Consider the following 16,412-nt stretch of genomic DNA (forward strand, 5'->3'; position numbering starts at 1 on the left):
GGCGGGCCAATGAGCAGAGCGGCGCGGATGAAGGCGGGGCCTGTGCGCGGGTGCGGCGCGCTGCGGGGCGGCGGACGCTGGCAGAAGCGGGCGTCGCGCGGACTGCCGGTCGGCGCCGCGCGGAGCTGGCCGCGGGATTGGCTGCGGCACTCGCGTGTCAGGCGGTTGCTAGGCTCCGGCCGCGCGCCCCGCCCTCGCGCTCGGCGCCCTCTCACCGCCCGGTACGTGCTCGCGCGGAGGCTGCGGTGCGGCGCTCGCGCTCCTCGGGCTCGGCTACGGCAGCGGCGGCGACGGCAGCTTGGCGCCGAGTCCCCGGGGAGCGGCGGCGGCGGCGGCGCGGCGTCTTGCGGCCAGGAGAAGCAAGCACCTGCCGCGGCCCGCCCGCCGGCGCTCGGTGAGTGCGCTGCCCGTCCACTGCTGCCGAGCTTAGCAGCCCAGGCCCCTATCCCCGTGGCCGGCCGAGCCTTCCGAGGAACACCTGCTGCTGCTCGCGGTTTGGCCCGGGGTAGGGACACGGTCGCGGACGTCCTTGCGGGTGAGGCAGCGGCGCGGCACGGAGAGAGCCGCCCCCCTCTTCTCGGTCCCTCGGGCGAAGGCTCAGGGCGTTCCGCGGCCGGGCCCGGGCTGCTTGCCGCGGCGATGGGCCAGGCCTCAGCCCGGCCCGCGCTCCGGGGAACGCGGGGCCTGCGCGTTGGCTGCAGGCGTGTGCGGCCTTCGGGCCGCCCCCTGGCCCTCCAAAGAGGGTCGCGCGGCTCAGTTGGGCCGAAGCCTGAGGATGGGGCATTGACCCCCCGCAGGAGGCGGGGAAGGGCGCTGCAGCCGCTGGTACCTGAGCAGCTCAGAGCTTTGGGGTCCCCCCTCCTGCCCCCGCCTCCACACACACTCTTGAGCTTCTTTGGGAGCCGCCTGTCTTTTCACCTTTTTACTTGGTGTTTGGAAAACCAGATTCACCCGCGGGTGTATTTGTAAAGTGTCTCCAGAGAAAATGCTGTCTCTGCTTAGAATCCTGCTATAAATTCCAAGTTAATTTCGTACAAACTCAAGTGCTGATTAAAAATGGATATTTTGTTCTCTATGACATGTGAAGCTTTTAGATTTGTAAACCGACTTCTGGATTAGTTTTAATGGTGATCATGAAGTTTGCCTTGGTGAAAGCTAGAGCCTGGGACAGCACGTTTATAGCCTAGAGTTCTAACTTAAGAGCCAGGCCTGCTATTTCCCTAAATAAGCAAGGAGAAACGATTCCTGGCATGGAACCCAGATTCAGTGCAGGGAGGGTGGTGTTTATAGGACAGAAGTCCAGATAAAGAGTTAGATGTGCTACCAGGTGTTTTGGAGTTTGTGTAGATGGAATATTGTAACTTTATCAGGTTGTTCTATGTTTAGTGCTCAGAGATAACGATACTTTTGGAATGTCCCTGTTTTAAAAAGGATTCAACCTTGGAGGCATAAAAGTCTCTAGTTGGAGTGTGGAGTTGAATTGGACTTTGTTTGCTGTGGAGCCAAGGCATAAGAGTTCATGGCCTGTATGTTCAAAGGAGGCAGAGGAGCCATTTCTTGGAGAAATCAGATTTGAGGAGAGTAGGATGCATAGTGTGAACCTATTCAAAGCCTGTGGGATACTGTATGAAAGGAAGAGTAAGCAGTACTATATAAGCAACAAACACCTGGTTGGAACATGAAAGCTCTTGCAGATATGAGCTGCGGTTGAAAGAGGAAGAAAGCAAGTCTTCCCTGTTTTGAAAAGTTGATTTGACAAAATGCATTCATTCATTTAACTAATATTTGGCTTCACTACTTGCCTGGTTTTGTGGTAGGTTCAGGGGACCCATGTAAAAGCAGCTGGCTCTGCCCTGAGGGAACTCAGTTTCAGGGACAGTGGGGATTAGGGAACCTATGATTGATAGTATCTGCCCACTAAGTGTGCTCACATGGTGCTTTGAGAGCCTGAGGAGAGAGGGAATTCCTAAGCCGAGCATTGCAGGGCCAGCAGGAATTAGCTGGGGGACAGCAAGGTCTGGACACAGGGAACCACATGTACATGTGCTCCTAAAATAGCACCTGTGAGTTCTCCAGCTTGGCAAGTGGGAGCTATAGGCCTTTCTTGTGCTCAGGAGTTCAGACTTTATACTCCGGGTGCAGAAGCCTCAGAAGGCTTTTAAATTAGTGGAGTGGCATGGTTCAGACCCATGTTTAGAAAGATCTTGGCTAGTGACTACATAGGTGGTGCAGGGAGGGGAGGGGTTCAGGAACTCTGGTCGTGAGGTCAGCCTGTAGAGGAGAGATGAGGAGGGAGGAGGAGCCAGCTGAGAGGCTGAAAAGGTTGAGCAGAGGGAATGCCAAGCTGGGGTTGGTGGGGGGTGGGGTGGGGGAGCAGGTAGGAGAACGAACCTGCATTCAGGAATGTGTGGGTCAGAAAACTAAGCATGACCGAAGATTTAACTATGTCTTCTGCAAGTTTGCTGGTGTCTATTAAACATTGAGAATGGTGGGGTATGGTGGACCCTGGGGCCACTTTGACGGAGATTGGGAAAGAAGAGGCATGGCATTTGATTTTTTAAAAACCTTGTCTCTCCCTTGAGCTTAGGGCATTGCATTTCCTGTTCCTACTGTATTGATTTTAGAGTAGAGGTGTGTTCATTCTTGTTGATGCAGAGGAGAGTATGTTCAGTCCTTTACTTCACAATTGTTCAGCCTTTCTTGCTTTCTAGGTTAGCGATATGATGGAACTATATCAGCCATAGTCAAAGGTTCTGGTTCTGTTCTGTGTGCACCATTGCTAATGGTTATAAGAATCCTTTATATTGACTGTCGAAACAGAGTCACAGATGAAGGAATGTTCCCAAGGTCATACAGCTGTCATGTGGTAGAGTCACAGGTGGCTATGCCCACCTGCATTTGTGTTGTATCAAACTGATAATGGTAGCCTTGATTGGGTGCTTCTCTGGCGAAGACCAAGCCCAGGTGTCTGGTGGTAGGCACAATGCCAGGGTGATATAGGAGAGTTGGTCAGGGACTCCACACAGAATTCCAGGAACATACTGTGAGGGACCATTCTTAGAAATCAGGGTTTGTCTGAGCCTTCCTGGGCCTGTGCTGGTTGCTCTGGGCACCATGCTGAAGTAAGCCAAGGATCTTGGGTCTTAGGCTGGCAAGGGCAGACTTTAGGGGAAGACTTCATTTGAGCTGGACCTTCAAGAAAGGTTAGTGGTTTGATTGGTGAAGGAGTTGATGGCAGGAAGATCACAACTCTGGAAGGAAAAGAGGTGGAACAGAGGCAAGGCGTGGGAGAGAGAAGACTGGCCACCTTTTCTGTATGTTCTGGAAGGTTGGGTTGGAACCAGAATGCTACATGGAGGAATTTAGAGTTATGTAGGAACAGGGATCCTTGAAGGTCTTGGAGCACAGCTGTGGTGGTTTTATGAAATGAGCCCCGGGATGCCTGGCTGGCTGTTAGTGGAACATGCGACTTTTGATCTTGGGATTGTGAATTCGATGGGCATAAGTTTACTTTAAAAAAATTTATTTTATCAGGGTGCCTGGGTGGCTCAGTCAGTTGGGCATCCGACTTTGGCTCAGGTCATGATATCACGGTTTGTGGGTTTGAGCCCCACGTCGGGCTCTGTGCTGACAGCTCAGAGTCTGGAGCCTGCTTTGGATTGTGACTCTCTCTCTCTCTGCCCTCCCCCACTCTGTCTCTCTCTAAAATAAACATTAAAGAAATTTATTTTATTTTTCAATAATTCTTTTTTTTTTAATTAAAAATTTTTTTTAACATTTTATTTTATTTTTTTGAGAGACAGAGCACAAGCAGGGGAGGGGCAAAGAGAGGGAGACACAGAATCCAAAGCAGGCTCCGGGCTCTGAGCTGTCAGCACAGAGCCCGATGTAGGGCTCGAGCTCATGAACGTGAGACCATGACCTGAGCTGAAGTCAGATGCCTAACTGACTGAGCCACTCAGGCGTGCCCCCCCAAAATTTAGTTTTTAAATATTAAAAAAGAGAAAGTTAGCTTCCATTATGAGTTTGGAGACTGGACTGGAGGCAAGTTGGTTACTGCTGTGTTCCAGTAGGGAGATAGGGGACCTGAACAAGAATAGTGGTCAGCAGGGGAATGAAGGGGGAGAAAGAAGGTTCAAGATGAGTCGGTTCAGCAGACATTAGGGACCTGAATGGTGCTGGTACCATCAGGGATTTACCATTGAGTAGAAGGGGCAGAAGGTGGCAATGGAAAGATGGAGGAGTAAGGCAGCATCAGCTAAGTACTGGTGAGGACTTTCAAGACTTGGAATAAAGAGGGGCCCTTAGACTGCCAAAAGGGGAGAAGGATTGAGTCTGTGGCAGGCAGGCAAGATGAGGGGCTGTTCTTGGGTGAGCTGAAAAAGGTGGAGGAGGTAAAGACCAGGCTGTGCCTAAGGACCAAGGAGTAGATAGGCTGGAGCCAAATGAAGTATCCCTTGGGGAAAAGTGGGGCAAAAGGCTGACCTGAAGGCTGAGGTGGGTCAGTAGGGTGTAGGTATCTCTGGAAGTTCTGAGTGGGATAGTGCTTGTGTTCCAGTTTTGAATCCAGGGGTTGCAGGGGGTGCAATTGCTGGAGGTAGAAAGGGTGGTCAAAAGAAATGGCGAGGAAGGGATGTACTTAGGGAGAAGAAACCATGATTTGTTGACCCACTTGGTGGGTAGGGGACTAGTGTGTTTTAAAATGTCTACAGTTTGGGAGACTCAGAATCATAGCAGGGATGATGTGGCTTTTGGCTGGATTCATTGAAAAATTGTCATTGACTTGCAGACTTGACCTGCACAGGGCAAACTAAAGGTAGCCCATGATAGTGTGAAGTTGATCCCCCTTTACCTTGCTTGCCTTTTTGAGTTGAGTTTATTCTGGTCATAGCCTTCTTGATAAGAGGTGTACAACTAGCCTAGTGGAATGGCAAGTGGTGATAGACCCATTTAGTGGATGGGTAAGAATAAGAGTGAGGCCTTGTGAGGTTTTTCCTAGCCTGTATAGGAAGTCAGTGATGAGAAGTTTGGTTCAATATGCAGGTCCTCTGGGTGTGTTGTTTAGATTGGAACCACTACAGAGTGTGACTGCTTGGAGGCTAGAGGCTTCCAGAGTATTCAGAGAAGTAAGAAATGCTGGTTTCATTGCGGGGGCCCAAATGGGGACTATAGAGTATTGAACTCCAAGGGAACTCAAGTGAGAATAAATTCAGGTAGTGTGTTGTTCTTCAGTGTGTCCTGTGTATTGGTTAAGGATTTCTCTGTCCTTTTCTGGAGTTTTCTCTCTCCTCCCCATTAAAGAGTGTATCTGTGCCTTTGCCAGTGTTTCTGTGCTGTTGCTTCTTAAGCCTCCATCTTTTTCTGCTTTTTCTGTGTTGACATTCTAGGCCTGGAGTAAGGTGATAGTGGTTTTGAATACACAAGTGATTAATCTAGTTATTTCCCAGTGGGTCTTTTTGTGTCTATGCCTCTGGATAATAATTTAAAACAGTCTTCCTACGAGTCACATAACCTGCTTTGCCTTTTGACCGTTCTATTTCACTCTGATCATTAGTCAGTAATACTGCTCAGATAGCAATTTCTATAAATAGGATTTTAGAGTAGTTTACAAAATTACACCAGCCAGAGGGCTTAATTTAGCTTTAATGAATAGGGTTTCCTATTTTCCTATTTTCCTATTTCTTGGGTTTGATAGCTAAGCATTTTCTTAACTTTGCTCTGGGTCTAGGCTGGAAAGATGGATGGGATGCAGTGGTACAATATCATAAACTGAAGATGTCTAAGTTGATGAAGCTGTTCTGTGTTCTCTGTTGGAGTAAATTAAATCTGAAAGAAACTTTAGCATTATGCTGATTTAATTTATATTTATATTTTATTGTAATTAAAAATTTTGGGGGCACCTGGGGTGCTCAGTCGGTTAAGCGTCCAAGTTTGGCTCAGGTCATGATCTTGCGGTTCTTGAGTTCGAGCCCTGCTTCGGGCTGTGTGCAGACATCTCAGAGCCTGGAGCCTGCTTCGGATTCTTTATCTTCCCTCTGCTCTTCCCCCACTCGCCCTCTATCTCTCTCTCAAAAATAAATAAGCATTAAAAAAAATTAAAGGGACGACTGGGTGGCTCAGTTGGGTGGACATCTGACTTTGGCTCGGGTCATGATCTCACAGTTTGTGAGTCTGAGCCCCACATCAGGTTCTGTGCTGGTAGCCTGGAGCCTGCTTCGGATTCTGTGTCTCCCTCTCTCTGCTCCTCCCCCACTTGCTCTCTGTCTCTCTCTGACTCTCAAAAATCAATAAGTTTATTTATTTATTTAAGCAGTCTCTGCACCTAACATGGGCCTCGAAATTAGTACCCTGAGATCAAGAGCTGCATGCTCTACGGACTGAGCCAGCCAGGTGCCTGGGTTTATACTTTGGCTTTATTTTTTCTAAAGTTTATTTATTTTTGAGAGAGAAAGTGCACATGTGCACATGTGAGTGAGTGGGGGAGAGGCAGAGAGTGAGGGGAAGAAAGAGAATCGCAAGCAGGCTACCCACTGTCAGCGCGGAGCCCAATGTGGGGCTTGAACCCACAAATCGTGAGATCATGACCTGAGCTGAAATCAGGAGTTGAATGCTTAGCTGACTAAACCATCCAGGGCCTCTACTTCTGTTTTATTTATTTTTTTTAATTTTAATTTTAATTAAAAAAATTTTTTTTAATGTTTATTATTTTGAGAGAGAGAGAGAGACAGAGTGTGAGTGGGGGAGGGGTAGAGAGAGAGGGAGGCACAGAATCTGAAGCAGGCTTCAGGCTCCAGGCTGTCAGCACAGAGCCCGACATGGGGCATGAACCCATGAACCACGAGATCACGACCTGAGCCGAAGTTGGACGCTTAACCATCTGAGCTATCCAGGCGCCCCTCTACTTCTGTTTTAAAAGCAGGCTCGTAGGGGTGCCTGGGTGGCTCAGCTGGTTAAGCATCTGACTTGGGTTCAGGTCATGATCTCACAGTTGGTGAGTTCGAGCCCTGTGTTGGGCTCTGTGCTGACAGCTCAGGGCCTAGAGCCTGCCTCAGATTCTGTGTGTGTGTGTGTGTGTCTCTTTCTGCTCCTCCTCGCTCGTTCTCTCTCTCAAAAATAAATTAGCATTAAAAAATAAAACCAGGCTCATAGTGGGAACAATCAACTGAACATAAAAAATCACTTTTATGGCTGACTTTGTCCTACACATCATGGGGTACATTTAATAGCCCTGAGGTTAAAATACCACTGTCTAAATTTAGATATTGGAATTGTTCATTATAATTATTTTAATTAAGTGATCTCCATGCGCAACATGGGACTCAAACTCATGACCTTCAGATCAAGAGTTGCATGCTCTACCGATTGAGCTAGCCAGGTGCCCCTATTGGAATTATTTCTGTCTTTGAAATTGTTTACAATTTTTGGTACTGGTTTAATTCTACAGAAAACATTTAGTTTGTCACTCTTTGACAAAGAAAGGTGACTGATTGGTGGGGTGGGCAGGAGACTGAGTGGCATTCCCTACTTCCTTTGGTGTAATTCTTTTTTGGTTGTGGGCATTCACCAATATTGGATCCTTCTTTTCCTGCAGGGCCTCTGCTCTTCAGGAAGATAAAAGACTTTTAAAGCAGCCTAGCACTAGAAGGCAAGGTAAGGTACTTGAAAAGAGATTGCTGCAAAAGAAAGATGATTGGTCCTTGCATTCTTGGCAAAATGATTATGGGATTTTAAGACACTATAGTGGGGAAAAAGCTATATCAAGTAATACATATATTTAAAATAAGAAATTTTGAAAATGAAAAGAAAGGAAAAATCCTTTGTCCCCCAATTTTAGTCTTTTTTTTTTTTTTAAGTTTTATTTAATCTTTGCACCGCACGTGGAGCTTGAACCCACAACCCCAAGATCAAGAGTCTCATGCTCTTCCAACTGAGCCAGCCAGGCACCTGTAGTCAGTCTTTATTTTATTTTTAAAAATTTATTATTTTTTAATTAATCTCCACACCCAATCTGGGGCTTGAACTCACAACCTCAAGATCAAGAGTTGCTTGCTCCACTGACTGAGCCAGCCAGGCACCCACTAGTCTCTCTTTAAATAGGAAATGCCAACCCATGGTACAAACTCAGAAAGTTCAAAAGGATTATGCAAGGGAAAGCTTCTACCCATCCCTTTAGTCCCCAGTTCTCCCTAGGAGCAGCCATTATTCCCTGAGACCTGGGTGTCCTCCAGAGACCTTGGGCAGCACTTTTACGGAGTTTAGGTTAGAGCATAGACTCCATTTTTATCCTGCTTTTTTCTTAGCATTATAGCATGAGCTGTGTTTTAGATATACAACATTTCTAATGGCTAACCTGTTCGTAGTTCTTAGATAGTTGTTTCTTACTTTGATTATAATATGTAATGTTGCTATAACATTTTTGGGCATTAAGCTTTTTTGGAATCTTTTTTTTTTTTTTAAGAATTTCATTATTTAAAAAAAATAATCTCTACACTCAGTGTGGAGCTCGAATTCAACCCAAGAGCTGCATGCCCCACTGACTTTAGCTAGTCAAGCACCCCTAGAATCTTTCTTATCACCATGTTAAATATAAAGCTTTTGAAAAAAGTGAGACATGACTTACAGTTTTGTAGGAGCACATCTGTATTGTAGGAGCACATCTGTAATGTCAAGTGAGGCTGGTTTGTATTCGTTTTTATTTTTAAGCATGGTGTATGTTTTCCCTGGTCCCTTTTCTGTGACTTGTATGGATATGTGATTTTTATAGCCATGCAGAGGCCCAGGCTCAATGTTCTCTGCCATTGGGCGTAGGTGTAGCCACAAATTCAGTCTTCCTGAGGCGGTCCCAGCTCTCAGATACCCTAAGTATAGAGGAGGGTGCCATCAAGGGGAGCTCAAGGACAAGTGAGACACTTGGAAGGATGTGTCATATTCAGGGAAACAATGACCAGTGCCCAGCTTGGCACTTGCTCTTCATTTCTATGGATGTTGAGTTTTTGTATGTGGAGTATGGGGGGATCTACAAACAAGAAGCATCTCTTACAGAGTTCTTTCTTTTTTCTTTAATTTATTATTATTAATAACATTTTTAATGTTTATTTGTTTTTGAGAGGGAGAGAGAGAGACAGGACAAGTGGGGGAAGGGCAGAGAGAGAGAGAGAGAGAGAGAGAGAGAGAGAGAGAGAGACACGCAGAGTCTGAAGCAGGCTCCAGGCTCAGGACTGTCAGCACAGAGCCCAACATAGGGCTTGAACCCACAAACCGTGAGATCATGATCTGAGCCAGAGTCGGGTGTTTAACCAATTGAGCCACCCAGGCGCCCCGTATTATTATTATTTTTTAAGTAAGCCATACACCTAACGTGGGGCTTGAACTCATGACCTGAGATCAGGGGTCACTTGCTCTACTGATTGAGCCAGTCGGGTGCCCCCAGAGTTCTTTCTAATAGTTGGTATCTAGGAGCACCTGGGTGGTTTAGTTGATTAAGCACCCAACTCTTGGTATTAGCTCAGGTCGTGATCTCATGGTTGTGGGATCAAGCCCCACATTGGGGCTTGGATTTCTTGAATTCCTGCTTGGAAGTCACTCTCTCTCTCTCTCTCTCTCTCTCAAAATAAATAAATAAACATTAAAAAAGTAATAATAGTTGGTATCTACTGAAATAGGTTAGTGGACTTGGAGATGTTTGTTTTTGCAAATGATATGGTCATTTCTATTTTACCTCTCTCTGTGCTGGGAGCATTTCCCTCCAAGCATTCTAGGGATTGATAAGGGATTACTTAAGATTCCCAAGGCTGTCTATAGCAGAAGTGAACCAGTTCTGCCTTGGTTGTCATAAATGCCTCTCTTAATTAGCTCAGTTCTCTAGGACTGGGTTGATACTTCAGCCAATTTTTGCCAAGACAAATTATACAGTGAATAATGGAATTCCAAATAGCATTTCCTTTTTATTTGGCTATTAATCAGAACCTGGGACACCATCCATTTTCTGGGCCCTTATTTTACTATGGAATGCTTCCATAAAACACGCATCTCTCATCACTATAAATGTCACGTGTATACTCCTGTTTGGGCTGGTAGGTTATCTTTGCATCATAACTGCCCTGACCTCAGGGAGCCTTGCTTACTGGATTTTTTAATAATGGAGACCAGCCTGATGAGTGGTCCTTGAGCAGGGGTGGGTTCTGCATCTTGTGGAAAATTAGGAAATGTAGAGAACTTTGCTCTACCTGTTATGTTAAGCATGCCTGAATAAGTGTCTTATATTTTTAGACTGAGCAGTGTTGGGAAGATTGAATTGCCTGAGTAGAGAAATTTGGTGGGAGGAGACTAGAAGAGAAGCTCTTTATTAAAGATCTAAAAATAGAATTCATTAAAGTCTCAAATAGATAACAGTAGGATTCCTGTCTTACTCTCTCCTCTGGATTTGTGCTACCAGCTGTTGCTTCTGCTTACCTGGAAAAGATCACAATATTTTGTCAGAATGGTCAACAGTATAGACTTAAAATACTGTGTTTGCCAGTCTGAAGATGTGCTTTTTCCAGTTTTAAAGTACTTTAAAAAGCGACTGGATTCTTTGGCGCTGGGAAGAAATTCTTAGCAGGAAAAGTTGATTCTTTTCCTTGGAATGCCCGCCCTGAGCTGACAGGGCCTGTGGGGTCCCCTCTCCCTTCAAAGCCTTGAGTTTTTTTCCTTCTGGTTAGGCATTGATGACGAGAGAGGGGATTCTTGTATAAGGCATCTAATTTGCCCATCTAATGCTACCTTAATCAGATGGGACCTCAGGTCTCCCTTCTGATTTTTTAAAGAGGGGTTTCTTTTTGAATCAAAAAGGTGGAAAGGAAAATGGCTGCTCATGTGCCTATGGTGCCCCGGGCTGCCTTTGCCCTTTTCCTCTGTGTGAGGGGGTGAAGGAATATCCTTGTCTCTCCTCTTCTCTCCTGCCATGAGCTTCCAGGGAGAATGGGGCTCATTGTGGGCTGTGCCTGCAGGCACAGTGTCAGGTCTGCTGTGGCTTCTGTCTGGTCTGCTGTGGTTTCTGGGTGCTGAGGGCCCAGCAAGTAGTCATTTCCTCACATGCTGCCCTGCTGTTCAGGACTGTTCTGAGGCATGGTGCATGTGTTTTGTTTGCTCCTAGGTCTGTCCTCTGATTTTGTCACGTCTTGATAAACATTCTTGTGGACCCTTTTGCAGGCCTGAGCTCACTCTTGCAACAGATTTGAGGCCATATTTGGAGAGGCAGGCCTGCTGCTCCCAAGGGTGGCTTAGTGCCTGGTCACAAGAGGCTGGGCACTCTCTCCAGGCCTTTCTTATGTTTGGAATCCTCTGGGAAGCATAGGATTAATCTATTTGTGAATGAAATAGGCTTTAAATTTTTAAAAATTTATTTTGGCCTTCAATTGTATCTCAGTAAGGCTGGAAAAAATTTGTCTTAGCTTTAATCAACTATAGAACTTATTCAAGATGTGAAATGCTAGAATATGATTCTCCAGGTAGGGGAAGCCAGAGGGACTCAGCTTTTTAAAAAACAGGTTTGTTTTGGATGTGGATACTCTCTCCTGATACCAAAGTGCCTTACCCATCAGGCGGTTCTTTATTTTTTATTTTTTTAATGTTTATTTTTTGAAAGAGAGAGACAGAGCATGAGTGGAGGAGGAGCAGAGAGAGAGGGAGACACAGAGCTTGAAGCAGGCTCCAGGTTCTGAGCTGTCAGCATAGAGCCCAGTGCAGGGCTTGAACTCACAAACCGCGGGATCATGACCTGAGCCGAAGTCGGATGCTTAACCGACTGAGCCGCCCAGGTGCCCCCATCAGGCGGGTTCTTTTGACCCTAGACCAGTGTGTCCTTGGGGAAAAAAAAGTATGAGGTACTTCTGTTTTTTGTGAGTGGATAGATAGAGGCTGCTTCTTTTTCAGGGGTGTTAGTTTCAGATGGGGAGCCAGATGTGTGGTCAGCGGTTGTGCATTAGCAGGTTCTGTAAGGATCAAGTGAGTGAGCTGGTGATGGTAGGAGGATGGAAAAGCCCTGGTCAGGCCCTCCTGGAGTTGGCAGAGGGCTTTTCTACATGAAGTCTATATGATTGCATGGATGGCTGCTAATTTTGTTCCTTTAAAACCCAGATAGGGAGATTATTTGGAATGGTACTGGAAAGATCATTTGAGTAAAAAAATTCCATTCTTTCCATGATGCTTCAGTATGTCTGATTTCTTCGTCTTCTGTGGAAGTGTCCTCTGAAAGGAGCAGCTGGCACTGGCACTACCCTGGGTGTTTGCCTTCCTCCTACCTTTTGTTTTTTTTCTTTTATTAAAGGGGGACAAAATCTAGTCTATTTTATCCTTCTGACTGGGCAGAATGATAGGTTTCTTTTCTCTGTTTTAGGATTGGGAGTGGCGTTTTGTTTTTATCAAATAAAAGAATAAAACATACCATGCTGAGATCACACTGTCAATACCAGCACTTGTTATAAGATGGTATTGAGTTCTAATGGAGAACTCTTCTTTCAGATAGTGCCTGCTCATACATAGTGTTTTGGGTCATGAGTTCCCAAGAGGTGAGGTCTACCCACTGAAGGTCCTTGCACTTTGGCAAGACCAGCAAGAGTTTGGCACAACCAGCAAGAGTTTGGCACAAGTGTGATGAGGTTGAACAAAGATAACTGAGTATTCTCAGCAGTAGAAACAGGGGCCTGAGGAAGGAACCTACCAGATGTACTGAGTCCCCTGGGACCCTTGCATCCTAATATGGCTTAAGTAAGGCCCTTGACCTCTCTGCTTCAGTAAAACTGGGACAGAGTATCCTTCCCATAGGCTGCTGAGAAGGAAATAAAGGTTGACTAGTAATGTTCCCTGTACTGTTCCGTAATGGCTACTTGTTAATATTACATTTATCCTTTTCCTTTCCGGTGTAAATTAGGACTCTGATATTTAACAAAGGCTGGTTATGTTTCTTAGGTTGAGTTACAGGTTCAGGGGTGTTTTTTTATTATGTTTCACAATTACAAATGTAATAGGTGATTTTATTTATTTTTTATTTTTTTATTTTATTTTATTAATTTAAAAAAAAAAATTTTTTTTAACGTTTCTTTATTTTTGAGACAGAGAGAGACAGAGCATGAACGGGGGAAGGTCAGAGAGAGGGAGACACAGAATCTGAAACAGGCTCCAGGCTCTGAGCTGTCAGCACAGAGCCCGACGCGGGGCTTGAACTCACAGACCGCGAGATCATGACCTGAGCCGAAGTCAGCCACTTAACCGACTGAGCCACCCAGGCGCCCCTGTAATAGGTGATTTTAGATGTAGCTAGCATTTGATAGAATCAAACAAACCTAGACACAAGCCCATTGGTACCTCCCAGGAAGCAGCTCTACCTTGACTGCTCACTCATCTGTGGGGTTTTGAGTGCTACGGTGTCTTGTTGGGGCGGGTGGTCCTTGGAGGCATTGGCTTCTGTCAAGATGAGTAAGAGGATGAAAATACTTTAAGGACCAGGGTCTCTCTCTGTTAACTAGACAGCCTTGTTTAGATTTTTTTTTTAAAGTAACCTCCACACCCAGTGTGGGGCTCAAACTCATGACCCAAGATCAAGAGTTGCATACTCCACTGGCTGAGCTAGCCAGGCGTCCCAACATTGTTTAGATTTTTAAGAAGTTTCTTCAGAGGTTGTTTGTGCCCAGGTTTGTTTTCTTGAATCTTACCAGAGAAGTAGAAGGAGCATAGGCTGACTAGGTTGTTGCATGTGAGTTGAGTGACTGGAAGTGCTTTCTTTTTCTGTATGCTGTTTATATCTTTTCAAGCTATCAGCAGCAGTGCATGCCTTAGAGTGAAAGCCCTTGGTTTTCAAAGGACTAGACGTGTACTTATTTTTTCCCCTCATGACCATATGACCTCCTGACTGGGTAACTTATAATATTAAACTTTGGCTTTGCAGCCAACTTACATTTTAAGAGACCAGGAGTGAGTGAGTGAGTGCTCCTGGTTATATGTTGGCAGCAGCAGATTCTATACCTGGAACATGTAATTCAGTAAGCTGTAGGGTTGGAATTCTTTAGAACAGGAATTTTGAGGTGTTACTATAATTATCATTGTTTTGGTTAATAGGAACAACTTAGTATGGAATGTTTGAACCTTACTCTGTAAAGTCAACATCTCCCTGGAAACCAGAACTGTTTTGGGCTTCCTTGACTCCTAGAGGGACAAATTGAGTACAAATTCTTTGGGATGTGATGGGGCGAGGGTACAACCAACAGTGCCGAACTTCTAAGCAGAGAATACTTTTCCTAAAGGTAAAAATCGGGTTCCAGCCTCCAAGTGATGTAGGTAGGCACTGTGTTTTATGATTCTGTGTTGGGTGGGAGCTGCCTCTGGGTTCCCAGTGGGGCAGTCTCCACATGATTTCCAGATACTGGAGGCATCTGGTTTCTGACCTTTGTGTTAGAGGCACATGAGGGTAGAGCTGTAGGCTGTTATCAGATAAGAAAATGACATGATACCACCAGAGGGGAGTTGAAAATAAAGCTCTAAATGCTCACTCTAAATCCTCTGATAGGCTAGAGGGGAAGCAGAGCCCACAGGGTTGCTCCCAGCCTGGGAGTAGTTCCGGACGGTGCTGAACAGGCAGTCCAGAGAAGGCCACTGTATAGGAGCTGATTCTCAATAGAACAGAAGAAACCCCAGTATTGAAGCAAGTCCATTTCTACTGCAGGCACTCCAGACTCCTTGTCATTTTGGAGGGATTACTGACCTTGGCAGTTTTATTTCACATTTGGGTCTGAGGTGGAGAAACCAGGACACCCAATAGTGTTCATAGCAATGCCCATGTTCTTAAGCTGGTCTGCTCATGTAGGTTGTCTGAGGCACAGAAACTTTACACTCATATGAGATTATGGGTGACTGGAATATTTGTATTCTGTGTATATATTTAAAAATTTTTTTTAAATGTTTATTTATTTATTTTGAGAGAGAGAGTGAGAGAGCAGGGGAGGGGCAGAGAGAGAGGGAGAGAGAATCCCAGTCAAGCTTTGCCCTGTCAGCACAGGGCCCTTTGTGGGGCTCAATCTAATGAACCCTGAGATCGTGACCTGAGCTGAAATCATGAGTTGGACAGTCAGCTGACTGGGCCACCCAGACGCCCCTGTATATATATATTTTAAAGTGTTTATTCCATGTCAGGTCCTTATTGTAAGTGTTTTACATGCATTAGCACACCTAATGAATCTATGCTTATAATTGGAAAAAGTTAAAGACAAAAGGAATTTGATCTAGGAAGTGTTTAAGATTAAATACTATTAAGCAGCCTTGTAAGACAGGCTAGCCTATGGACTGTGGAAAAGACTGTCAGCTGGCATTCAGTGGGCAGGCCCTGTTGGTGCTGGGTTTCAGTTCTTTCATTTGCAGGTGGTTTTTTAGTTCCTGTCATGTCCTGGGTACTGTGCTAGGCTCTGGGGATGGATCTGGTGATGGGTGAGACAGGTATGGGCCCTGCCCTACTGAGGCAAAAGAGGAAGGAGAAGTGAAGATTATTTCTTCTCAGTTGGTATTTTTTAGAAGAAAGTGTGTTTTGGAGAGGCTGAGGGTCACACCCCTGAAGTGAGCATAGGCAGTCAGTATGCCTCTGATTCATCTTGGGGGGTGGGGGGGTGGGGCTAGACCCATCTCAGAGAGTGATGTGAGGCATCAGGAAGAGGACTTTGGAGAGCCTGGGAGGCAGTTCTAGGTGATGATGATGATGATGATGAGCAGTTCTAGGTGATGATGATGATGATGATGATGATGATGGTGGTGGTGGTGGTAGTGGTGATATTTTTACTGTAGTTGACACACAGTGTTACATTAGTTTCTGTGGAAACTAATCACTGTGTACAACACAGTGATTGGATAACTGCAGTTCTAGATTATTTTCAAAGCCAGACTGACATTTGGGCACACACAGATATGTCTGTGACCTGTTGAGCCAGTTCCTGGCGCTGATGCCATGCCTTAGGTGATCCTGCTAGGGCCTGCAAAATGGTGTTTCAGAGATTGGCCGAAGTGAACCATGGAAGCCCTCTTGGTTTGGTAGTGATTTGGATAAGGATGTGGGGGGAATCTGGGGGTTAATTGAGGAAGCTGCAGGACGAAATGGGAGGGGGATTAGAGAAGATGAACCCCGGAAAGGAGAGGGGAGGGAGAAGATAACAGTGAGCAGAGGAACTTTGTTAAGTTTGCTCTGTTAATCCCCAAGTTGGAGGAGATGGGAGGCCAGGGGGACAGCAAGGGGTGGGATCTAGAAACCATTGTGGGGTCAAGTCGGCTAGGAGTAGGGATGGGAGACTTTGACCAGCCCTAAAATGATGGATTTATGGTGTAGATAGAGGTAGCTTCTGAACAGAAACTAAGGCAGTGAGGTTGGTCTAGGCCAGAGCTGAGGAATAGTGGAA

General features: G+C 45.7%; 1 protein-coding gene across 8 annotated transcripts in view; it reads left to right on the forward strand.

Annotated features, from left to right (window-relative positions):
* Nucleotides 1-100: 100 nt before the first annotated feature.
* DAG1 (dystroglycan 1) overlaps nucleotides 101-16,412 on the forward strand; it is a 70,260-nt gene continuing 53,948 nt past the window's right edge. The window contains exons 1-2 of one of the 8 annotated variants that reach the window (XM_042978952.1): nucleotides 101-221; nucleotides 7,592-7,650. The gene's annotated coding sequence lies outside the window, so the exon portion shown is untranslated. The other 7 variants (XM_042978950.1, XM_042978951.1, XM_042978953.1 and 4 more) reach the window with 7 other exon arrangements.

This window comes from Panthera tigris, chromosome A2 (genome assembly GCF_018350195.1).
Source record: "Panthera tigris isolate Pti1 chromosome A2, P.tigris_Pti1_mat1.1, whole genome shotgun sequence".
Lineage (NCBI taxonomy): Eukaryota > Metazoa > Chordata > Mammalia > Carnivora > Felidae > Panthera > Panthera tigris.